Source organism: Zophobas morio, unplaced genomic scaffold (genome assembly GCF_036711695.1).
Source record: "Zophobas morio isolate AGI-343-1 ecotype UQ-CSIRO unplaced genomic scaffold, CSIRO_AGI_Zmor_V1 ptg000029l, whole genome shotgun sequence".
In the NCBI taxonomy this organism is placed as follows: domain Eukaryota; kingdom Metazoa; phylum Arthropoda; class Insecta; order Coleoptera; family Tenebrionidae; genus Zophobas; species Zophobas morio.
Window position 1 is genome coordinate 10130037 of NW_026972134.1, and position 12741 is coordinate 10142777.

The following is a 12741-nucleotide window of genomic DNA, read 5'->3' on the forward strand; positions in this document are numbered from 1 at the left end:
GTTATTTATTTCGAAAAATAAAATCATCTGTATTAGAACATTTCACAATTTAACTTGTAGAAACTGCATAACTGAATAGTCTGAAATCTTGCAAACCTTTTAAAGTTATCGTAAACAATGAAAATTGGTAATTTAAATTTGTCTATTTATTTCCTCCAAAAACTAAGTACCTGTTTGAGAACAACATCTTTTTTATTTAGTAAAACAGGACTTGTTTATTTAGACGTTTTACATTATTTTTGCTCATAAAATGTCCCGGTAAAAGTTATGACTTTAACTAAGATATAAGTAATCGGTCTAAAGTGTTCTAAATCTGAACTGTTTTGAATAACTTTGCAAAAGTCCCTGGCTGTTCGCTAGTTTTCGGACATTCGCGGATTTTAAAAAATACGTATGAACTATATATATGAAATAACTTTTTTAATTAAAAAACATAATAATAAAAAAGAGAGAAGCAATTTACATACTTTTTCAAAGCCCCCAAATTTGCAGATCTTGTTTTTAATGTTCTTTTAACTCACCATAAATTCAGGAATAAAAGTTAATGTAGAAGACGCTGCTGACATAAAAAGATACTCGAATTTAGGATGTGTTGCTCGAATTGGATTTTTCCTGATTTATGACACAAACACGTGTATGAATATTAAAGTTCTCAGTATATTACATCATTACTTTTACCTCACTCGTCAATGTCGTACACAGTTCGTGAAAGACGAAATTGCTTTGAGAGAAAAGAAAATACGTAATTTCTTGCAGTTCCCCGAAGTGAATTAAACAATTCTCAAAGTACGTAAAACATGTATGTTAGAGTAATATTTTTTTTATAAAGTAATTCATTTTATAGATTACTCTGCGTGACAATAGGTTTAAGAGGAAGAAGTGATGTAGTTTTAGCTAGGATATCTACGTTTATATGACCGTTACCAAGGGAATATTTTAGGCGTATCAAGAGCCCAGATCTTATCTTAGAAGGGCTTTGCCCTTCCAATGAAATTGTACCAATAGATAAGCGAATTTTCAGCAAGCCACTTTATTATGGAAAATAAATTAGCCAAAGTGTAAACAGATTTATTGTTTTTATCAGTGATTAGATTTTTAAACAGAGTTGTTTAGTAATAAGTTGGTAAAGCTTATGTACCTAATATCAACTTATTATGTTTCAGAAATTTCTTATAATTGGAAACTTTGGCGTGTACCGAACAAATTTTTTTGAAGAAGATACACAGACAAGTTTTGATTAGTGTTTTATTAGTTTCACGGTAATTTTAAGATACAACTATGATTTGAAAGTACGTAATAAGTTCGAGGACGTTTACACAAGTTTAATAATTTTCTAGTAGATACACGACGGATAAACGATACGAAAGACAGACGGACAAATTTATACAGGAAACCTACATTTTCGTGTTTTGCAAGCTGTGACACATCAAATAAATATGAAATTAGACGTTCATCAAAATAAAACTGGGTCACTTATCTCTTAAATAAGAAGCACCTACTTACAACAGAAAGACAATATTGGTAAACTGTTTCCAAAAAATTGTAATGTCCTTTGTGTTTGTTCCAAGTGATAAATCTTATTATAGAAAGGCAGTCACCTGAATTTCCAGATAGTGTGTATAACGCAGTTCACTACGTTTTCCATTGATCTACAACAATAGCGATAAAGGTTATCGCAAGACTTAACGTAATATACGCGTTATCGTCACGTACGAGTTCCCTTTGGTGAAAGCTTATTACTAAAATTCTGCGTTTGGCGAATGCACCAGGGACTACTTAAATATAATCTACAACTAGTGCGGTATCTGTTTTAACAAACGTGAAATCTCCTCGGTTTGTTAGAACCTCTTCTTTCAACAATGAATTGCTGCAGTATCTTGATTGGTTTTCTGAAAACTGTGAGACAAGCTGCTAGTCGTCAATTTCTGCAACAGTTTCCTTGTAAGTTTCTTAACTGAATAGCTGGGCTGGAAGGAACTGCGGGAACAGGAAATGAACCACGCTAGATAAAGTGGCAGACTGAGATGGACGACCTCGTAAGACCAACAACACTCTGTTTCAACTCGATTTTTTTGTTTGTTTTTTAATAGTTTCTTAACTCCTAATGAGTTAAATGAAGTATGTTTCTAAATTTAAGTAATTTACCTACATCTTACATATGTCAGAAGCAAACTATTTTACCACGCATAATAATAATTTACAAAAAAATAACAGTTTTATTAACATATTATTGAAAACGAAGTGCATATGGCATCAGCTATGTATAACTTCAGTGCCGAGTAAATATCTAATCATACTTCCCAAACGTAAATAATGGAATCGGGCTACTTTAATCTTTTCTCAACGTCTCATGACATGACCCTTTCGAATACGAAAAAATGGGTCTCTTGTTTCTCTCTGCCTGTCTGCTGTCTGCCGTCTGTCCGCCACTGTGTCGATTTTTATTAGGCAGATAATCTCCAAAACTACCAAACCGATTGTTGTAAAACTTTGTATGTATGGCATTTTAAGAATATCGTCTTGATGGTAAAACGCTGATCAAAATTTATCTGTTTATCCCAACCTGCACTTGTGATTTATGAATCCGTGTTAAGTTTTTACTCTAAATATTCAGTTTTGTGAAAAGTTCCACCCCACAGAATTGAAAAATATGTTCCGTTCCGTATGAAAAAGAGTTGATAATTTTTGGAACAATTTTACAATTATTACTATTATTTGTGTAAATTTTCAGCTCATTTAATCCGGCATGCCCCATGTCTTATTGACAATTAGATTTAAACAAAATTAAAATTGTATAACTAGGTAGGTACATTTTACAATTTAACTTTGAAATTACAAAACCAAATGCTCCGAATCTTGCAAACGTTTTAAAGTTATTTGAAACATGGTAAAGTGTTAATCAAAATTTATTCGGTTACGGCTCCTCTAAAAACTGATGATGTTAACTTACAGTTTTGCCAAATAATGTTATTTAAATTTTATAACATATTTATGTGTGATTTATGAATATATATCTTGCGTTATTTTCTTTGACATGCAGCTTTTTGGAAAAAAAATTAAAATTTTGTCAAATTTTGCAATTTTTTTTTGGGTCACCCTGAATAAGCAAATCCAAAAAATATGAATGAAATGATAAATCACAAGTATATACCAATTTAGCTAATTTTCTAAATTTTAAAGTTCGGTCCAGAAGATTAAACCTTCTTGAGTTGGAACATTTCCTAGCGGAGGATATTTCAGTAGTTGGTTTTACCGAACACTGGCTCAAGTCACCTGAAATTGATGAACTGAAACTCAACAACTCCAAAGTAAGATAAGGATCTTTGGAACTGTCAATTTTCAGCCTTTATGAATGGACGAAGTGGGAGAAAGAAAGGCTTTCTTGCACTTTGGCCAATCATGGAGGCTCCCTCATTTTGACTAAAGAAGACAAATAATAATAATAATAACTTTATTCAGTGTTACGTTGGACGGGCATTAAAACCGGCGTGGGTAAAACTCAGCCATTTATTTCTTAGTAACTCAAATTTACATGTCGAATTACATAGCGATTATGTACAAAATAATTCCGGCGCAACTGGATTCTGAACATACACTCGACTTGACTCGTTGATTGAATTCCATGTTCTCTATTTAAACCTATATTGCAAACGTCGCGCCGCCCGACCGATGAGTCATCACCGCCGTACATACAAGAATAAAAAAAAAATTATAATGCTGCGTTTATTATTATTTATAGACCACCTAGTGGCGATTTTGATGTGTTTCTTAACGTAATATTTTCATTCTTAATTAAAATAGATAGTTTAAATAATATCTTTAAATTATCCGGCTTTTAAAGTTAAATTATGTGATTTGATGAGTTGATGACTGAATTCAATCTATTTCTAGTTGTTAATTTTCCTACTAGAGATAAATACTCTTTTGACAATGTCTTTACGAACGTAGACAGGAACATTAGAGTTGAACTATTATCAGACCATAGGGCAATCAAATTAATACAGTTAACTTTAGATGACCTGAGAAATCAGAATACTATCTAGAAATACAAACCCATGACTGAGTTAGGAAAAATGCTATTCCATTGCTATCAAGCGTTAATAATAATATTAATAATAATAATAATAATAATTTTGTTATCCAACAGACGAAGGTCCAAAAGGATAAATATAAACTCACAAATTAATTAATTACTAACACTAAATAGAGTTAAAAAGAAAAAAAAACATAACTATGACTTAATCACTCCTATACAACAAAACACGAAAAGACTTAATACTAGAAGTAACAAAAATATCTACAATTGGGGCTACATCATTATAGCAACGACACATGTTGTTCAATGGCGAAAAATAATGTTGGTTGGTCCTACTACAATTTATCATGAAAGTGCCTGAATACCGACAATTTAATCGTGGAACATGAAAATTTATTTGACTAAGTAAGTTTTTGCTAACAGTGTACCCATGCATTAATTTAAATAAAAAGTAAATGTTGGCGAACGTCCTTCTTTCTTTGAGCGACAGCAAATTAAAATCATTTAATAACATTTTGTTAGGGAATGATCGTGGAGGATAAGTATGATATTTTACATAATATAAGTATTTGCAGAATCTACGTTGTATGCGTTCGATTGCCATAATATGGATGCTATAGTACGGGTCCCACACTACAGAAGCATATTCTAATTTTGTTCTGACATATGCGAAATATAACGTTAGCAAAGCATCTACATTTGTAAAACTACTTGTGTTTCTAAAAATAAATCCTAACATTTTTATAGCGTGTCCACAAATATATTGAATGTGAGGAATAAATGACAAATGATGATCCAGTATAACACCCAGGTCTTTTATTTGGCTAACTCGCTCAATTTGAATATCATTCAATGTATAATTAAAATTAATATTGGTCATTAATCTGGAAAATGTTATTGTTTTGCATTTATTTTCATTTATCTTTAGTTTGTTTAGCGTGCACAATTTACTAAAGTTGTTTAAATCATTCTGTAACAAACGACAATCCTCTATGCTAGACACGTATTTTGCGATTTTTAAATCATCAGCATAAACAAAAATCGGACATTTAAATTGTGCTAATATATCATTAAAATATATTAAAAATAACATGGGTCCTAGGTTGGACCCCTGTGTTACACCACTAGGAGTACCATATGCATCCGAACAGTAGCCACAAAACTCAACATACTGGATACGATTAGTTAATAGCGATTTAAAAAGTTTAACTAGATTATCACATACACCAGCAGAACTTAATTTGTTTAACAAAATAGAATGGTTAACAACATCGAATGCTTTAGAAAGGTCTGTGTAAACCACGTCCACTTGCATTCGAGATTCTAAAGCATTCGATACAAACTGAACAAATTCGCAGAGATTTGTGGTGGTCGATTTACGTTGTACAAAACCATGTTGATTAGTATTAATTTTACTAGACATATGACTATACAAGGTTTTGGCCAGTACAGATTCAAATGACTTAGCAAAGTTACATATTACTGCGATGGGCCTGTAATTTTCGATATTATTTCTTTGTCCAGATTTAAAGACAGGAATCACTTTTGCACTCTTCCAGACGTTGGGAAATGTAGCTTTACGTATAATCAAATTGTATATAAAGCACAATGGCTCAATAAGACATGTGGCGCAATCTTTTACAAAAAATGCCGGAATGTTGTCTGGTCCCATGGTAAAATTTGCTTTTAACTTTTTGATGGCACATAAAATATCACATTTGTTTATCACAAAATTATGAAGAACGGTAGAAATATCACAGTTGGTATCACAGTTAGAGATGTTATCACAGACAGTATTACTAACAAATACAGAACTGAAATATGCTCCAAAGCTATTAACAATTTCCTGAGGCGAAGTTACGTCATTACCTTTATAGGCCATAACTCCAGGTACACTTGAGCAGTTCTTTTTTAAATTAATATACGTCCATAGATTTTTCGGATTTGTTTTAATTTCGTGTTCAGCCTTAGTGATAAAATTTCTGTAGGCCGTATTAATATCTATTTTAATTTGTTTCCTTAGTGTGTTAACTTGAACTAAATCTCTTGAGAACTGGAATTTTTTATAACGTTGCCATATTCGATATTTTAGTTTAATCTGTTCTATTATTTTTGACGAGTACCAAGCTGGATATGATGAAGAAGTTATAGAACACTTCGGGACAGAAGCATCCAGCAAAATATATAGTTCTCTATAGAAATATTCAACTGCCTCATTAACATCATTTAGAGTTAAGAGTAAGGACCAATCCTTTGTAGCTAATTTATTATACAATTCCAGATAATTACCTTTGCGGAAATTATATGTAGTTTTACTCTCCAGATTGCAAAATTTTTTCTCTTTTTCCACTAATGGTAAATTAATATTAATATCTAGCGCCGGATGATGAGCATCTTCAGAAACTAATGCAGTGACAGGTCGACAGACTGAACAAATTAAATCATTAGAAGTCAGGACCAGATCTAAAATACGGGAATTGAAGTTTAAAATGTAATTATTTTGCCTTAGATCGTTTATGTTTAAAAATTCACTTAATGGAACACAGGAACTTGTTAACTGTCGCAACGAATCATTAGTACCCATCTGTTTGAAATAGTGTGGAATATTGAAGTCACCTAATATAAGACTATATTTGGATAAACAACAACTGGATTCTATATAGTCAAATATTTCATCGTAACATTCAGATGATAAAGCCGGTGGAATGTATAGGTTAATTATATTAAATTTGACTGTTTCACTAATTGATATCTGTGTTCCGATCAGATCTACTTCCGAAATTGGAGATGTTAGAGGCAATGTTTTTGATTTAAACGAGGATTTAACAGCTAGCAATACTCCTCTTCCTCTTCCTTTACCATTAGATCTGTATACATTATAATCAGAGTTGAAATACTCACTACTTAAAACGTCTTGGCTTAACCAGGTTTCAGTGATTGCGATGATGTCATAACTAGCGGCAATAACATTAGGGTAAAATAAGTTAACTTTTGTGTTTAACCCTCGAACATTTTGATAGTTTATTGTAAGGTTAACTGGGATAGTATCGTTGGTCTGCTGGATAATTACAGGTTTTTTTTTAAATCCTTTTTAACAATTTTAGGAATACCATCTCTATACTTTAAAGAAATATCGTTTTCTCCATGCTCTATACGGTTTCTGAATTCAGAGCGAATTAAAAAGCTGTGGTTTTGCTGGCGAGGAGTAAGATCCCTGTTTAAATATAAGTTCTCCTTACGTTTGTAAGACTTTAAGATTTCTAGGGCTTGATGAGAATTTTAAATATCTTTGGATAATTTTAATAGGACGTATTTTGTCATCATTTAATCTTCCTAGACGAACGCAGTTCAGGATTTTCACAGACTCACTTTTACTTTCAGGTATCATAATTTTTTGACATCTAGATTTGTCATCATCTTTACGCATATCTGAGTTTACCGCATTCGATTCTGGTAAATTGAATAATATTAAATTCGTAGCGCGCCGGTTTCGGTCCTCAATTTCATTGATAATGTCTTCTTCCGATAATTTCTTACTCGTATCGTGGTCATCAGTTACCTTACTTTGATTGTTTTTTAAATCATTCAGCTCGTACTTAACATTGGCCAATTCTTCTTTCAAACCATTAATAGTCGCTACAATATCACATTTTTCACAGTAAAAATGAATCTTACGTGACATGAAGCGAATGCAGTCCACTTCGGTTTTGGATAATCCAGCACATTCAGAATGAACAAGCCCACGACAAATATCGCAGGTTACACAATCAGACGATCGTAAGTTTTTTTTATTACACACACTTAACAAATGTATTCGTGTTGTCCAAGGTATCCTGTGCAACTATTATTAGAGAAATAATCAAATCATGGACTTAAAAAATAACAATTCCTTTGACGCCTTGAATACCTGCTTGTTGAATCTATTATATATTAGTCACATCATTTAGCCTTTAACGAATTAGTTAATCTGCGTTTAAAAGAGTGCAATGGTTGAATATGTGATTTGGACCTCCACAATTCCAACAACTTGAAGCAGATTTACTCGGAGGCGAAGTCGTCGGTTTTGACTTAGGTTTAAATTTGCGACGTTTGTCACTACCGTTAGAAGCGATTGAGACGCGAGCTGCAACAGCACTTAACTGAGAAGTCTTAACAAAATTTCTCTTATTCATCAAGGTTTCATCTACCATCTTACACAACAAAAGCAAAATTTCAACAGAATCTACTTCTTGCAGAGCCGAAGCGGTAATATAACACGGCTGAAAATTTCTCTTAATTATGATCAATTTCCGAACCTTGGAAGATTTTCTCGTCAAACGAGTAAAAAGGGTATTCATTGTTTTAACATAAATTGGAAATCTCTGACCATAATTTGTCATCATAATCAGAAAGCAAAAACACCGACTTCAACAAAGTTACCAGAGAAGGCCAATTCAAAAAAAAACAAACATTCCGAGCTACCATAAGATCATTTACTTGCTCTAGCAAAGAGATGAGATTGGTTTTCCTATCATAAGATATTCCCTCTTCATGCAGCGGTACGCCTTTTACCGCATTCATGCATAGTTGAAGCAAACTAGTTGCCCTACCAGACAGGTTTCTGGTCCTAACCGCCACGTTCTCTAACAGATCTGACTCTAATTCAAGATAATTTTCGAGCCAAGTTTCCTTCTTTTCCTCTACAATTTGTTGCACTCCATCCGCGGCAGGTTTTGGAGGGAAACGTTCAATTCGCTGAGTTACATGAACTAAGCGAGACTTAACCCTACAAAAATTTACGTCATCAGACGACACCTGCTCGTCCAACTCTATAATCACCGTCGTTAGACTACACAAGGACGAATTTACCGCTTCAGTTTCTGTAACAAGCGAATATCTGGGATCTAGAGCTTTAACTTTACTCACATGGTGGCTTTTTGGCTTAAGCTTCGTATCTTCAACTCATATTCTAATTAATTTTTTTACTAAAAAAACACAAGTCTCTAAAAGTTCTAACAGGAAATTTATACTCTACACCAAATAGTTCCAACTTTACCAGTTCCTGAGTTCCAAGTCAGAGGAGACAAAGTTCGGGAAGTCAAAAGAGTTCAAAAGTTCTTTTTTCACTGGCTGAGTTGGAATAAGGTCACTCAAACGCGACAAGGCGATTCCCTTAAAAGTGGTTTATTTAGAACGAATTAAATGAAATAAAAATTAACAATAAATAACATTAATAAAAGGAATTACTAGATAGTGAACTACGGTGTCAAATTCGATGCAAAAGGTTACTTAATCTTAAGTAAGTTTGAATACTACAGTGTAGAGTTGTAGAGTCGAAATGGTATTGTGGTGTCCAAATTTGAATTAAAATTTCGCGCTGAAAAAAACAACTGAGCTGAGAGGGTGGGTAGTTACTGTTGCTTTGTTTGGTGTGGGTGAGAAAACGCGGTAAGGTAGCTAGATTAAATTTAGTTTATTTTCAGAAAATTTTGAGTCTAACCGTAATAAACGCGCCGGGCGCGTGGAGCGCAGACGGAGTGGCGGGTTGACTTTGCGTGAAGGTTTACCCGTAATCCCAGATTTCCTCTGTTGTGGACTAGGCGTTTACCCAGCTACCTTGTTTGCGGGAATGGAAGTAGGCCGCAGTTGATGCGAGTGTTTCAATACTCGACGGGTCATGTGGCCCTGGTTGGGAGCAGTAAACTTCACGAGGAGGCGCTCTCGTACCGCTGACGCTGTGCGCCCCCGCTGCATAGAGTTTTTGCTTCAAGCTTTGTTCTCTCGTTGACTGCCATAATTTCAAATTTGCCGCCACACGTCCAAAATATCTTATGTATTTGATCTACTGTGGTATTTGCATCCTGTTACTTTACTTCAGATTTTTCTTTTTTTTATTAATCTTGTGATATTCAAATATTTGCATTGATTCAGAAAGTAAAAAGTCTTCAACCTGCCCAACTTAGTCGCAGCTTTTTTTTTTTTTTGTCAAGATGGAGGAATAAATAATTGTGTGTCCTCCATATATTTTGTGTTTTATTTAGCGGTACTTTTCCAACCTTAGGGTCCACCCACCACTTTGCATTTGAACACATTCCGCCACAAAAATAAACACAATAATGTAGGGTTCCATTTTGTTAGACGACCACAGTCAAAGCCAATTTAAAAATTTGTTTACATATCAGTCTAAGGCGGGGTGTTTGGATTATCACAGTATATTTAATTTAACGGGGGGGCCGTTCTAAATTAACAAATTCACGAATCTACTCAGATCCACTCAAGACGTGGAGAATAAGTACTTATTTCCGGGAAGAGAGCTAAACTAGACTTATCTGTCACGAGACACGGGTTCGTGCTCTGCGATGCTGAAGACGGGGGCGCACTGGAGACAACCACGCGGCGACTCACACTTCGACAATCGGTAAGCTCCTCACACTAGTGCTCTTTGACACTAGTGCCAACGATAATGGCTACATATTACGATTATTATTAGTGCCATCAAAAAAAAATGCTTATATCAGTTTGTTTTGATGACCTGACATTTTTACTTCCCGAGTGTAGCGAAGGAAGTATTGTAATCGAGTCCGTCGGTCAACTCTCTACTTTTGCGTTTTCTCGACCTTTCATGAGCCCAAGGGTACGAAGAAATAGGTCTCTCGTTTCTGTCTCTCTGTCTGTCTGTCTGCCATCTGTCCGGATTTTTATTAGAAAGATAATCTCCGAAACTACTGGACCGATTGTTGCTAAATGTTGTATGTATATTAAGACTATCATGTAGACGGTAAAGCGTTAACTGACTTTTGTCTAATCATCCCCACCAACAACGTGATGACTAGAGAGATGCAAAAATAGTTCAAGGACGCGGTTATAACTCCCACTCCTCATTATCATTGCCACTTCAGTGTCGCGCGGCGAAATGCAAGATTTAACATACATATAATGACCGAACATGCACCGACGGGCGAAGCGAAGCAATAACAGCGGACGCTGCTGACGGAAAATGGTGGGAGGCGCCTGGCCTAAAACTGCATCTCCTTAGTGATGACACAAAATTTTGTATAATAAATATAATTTTAAATTTCATAAAATATTATTCACCCACACTTGTGTTTTGTGAATCCACCCAGATTTTGCTTATTATTATTATTATTATTGCTTAACATCACTGTTCTTTAGCCACATAATGCATCGCTTCGTAAGTTAGCCGTTTTCCAAAACGGCTAAGTTGAACGAACCTTTCCATTTATTTTTTCCTTCAAAAAAGAAACAGCACATCCCATTTTCACAATGTGAGAATACAATAATAATAGACAACTGTTATTATTAGTTATTACACTATAGTTTATCCATATGCTTTACAACATATTCATAGTTTTTCATTGTTGTTGGTACACGATACATCAATCAATGCACTGGGTGTAAATAAAAATTATTGCAAATTAATAACAGAATTTCTGATGTTGAAGATAATGTTCGAAAAATACAATCTGAAATTATTCATCTTAAGACTTCCTCTACCAATAAGACTGACTCTTATGATATTAATGATGTAGTGTTGGAGATTTATGACCGAAATGACCGTAGTAAGAATGTTCTCTTATACAATGTCCCTGAGTCACTGGCTAAATCTGCAGACGAACGCGTAATTGACGATTTAACTCGTGTTTCGTCCATTTTGGAACCTCTAGGGGCATTCCAACAGCCAAAGAAAATTTTCCGTATTGGTCCTCCAAAACCTAATGCGGTACGTCCGTTAAAGATGATTTTTTCGAACAATGATGAGGCCAAGGGTATACTAAAATCTAACATTAAAAATCCCAATAAACAAAATCACTTTCGCCCGGATTTGACTACACGGCAAAGACAATCAAATTCTTCCATAATTGAGAAATTTAAGGAAAGAAAATCGCGTGGAGAGAACGACATTGCGCTGACCTATAGGAACAATATGGCATTGATTACACGGAGGAATGAAGGTAGAAGTCAAGCAAAAAACGAATAAATTTTTATTTTCACAATGTTGGTGGTTTAAATACTAAGATTCATGACTTTTCAAATAGAGTTAATACGAGTGTTTACGATGTTATAATAATAGAAGGCATCATCCAAAATCGTCGATTGAAAGATTCTCATTACCAAGACAGAATGGAGGAAGGGGTTTCCAGAACCTAGAAAACTTATGTCAGAGACAAATCTCAGATTTGAAGAAGTATTTCTTGAAACGAACGGAAAGAAATGAAATGTTTCGCACCATCACAAGAGCAGATTTGAACCACACACCCTTAAATCTGTCGAACACCGAAGAAATCCACACCCCCCACACAATAGATAAAATAATAAGTGGGCTAAAACAAAAACAACTACATGGAAAATTCTACAAAGACTTAGAAGAAACTCATGTCAATAAGAAGAAGTCATTGATTTGGTTAAAAAAAATCAGGTTTGTATGCCGAAACAGAAGGATTTGTGTTTGCTATTCAAGACCAAGTAATCAACACCAAGAATTAAAAAAAATACATCATTAAAGATGCGAACATAAGAAACGACTGCTGTCGCCTATGCAAAGCAAAACCTGAAACGATCCAGCACATAATCTCTTCCTGCAGCATCCTAGCACAAACTGACTACAAAGCTAGACACGACAACGTCGCCAAAATCATCCACAAAGAATTAGCAAGACTTATGAACTTAATCTAAGATACGACACCCTATTACACTTACATTCCATC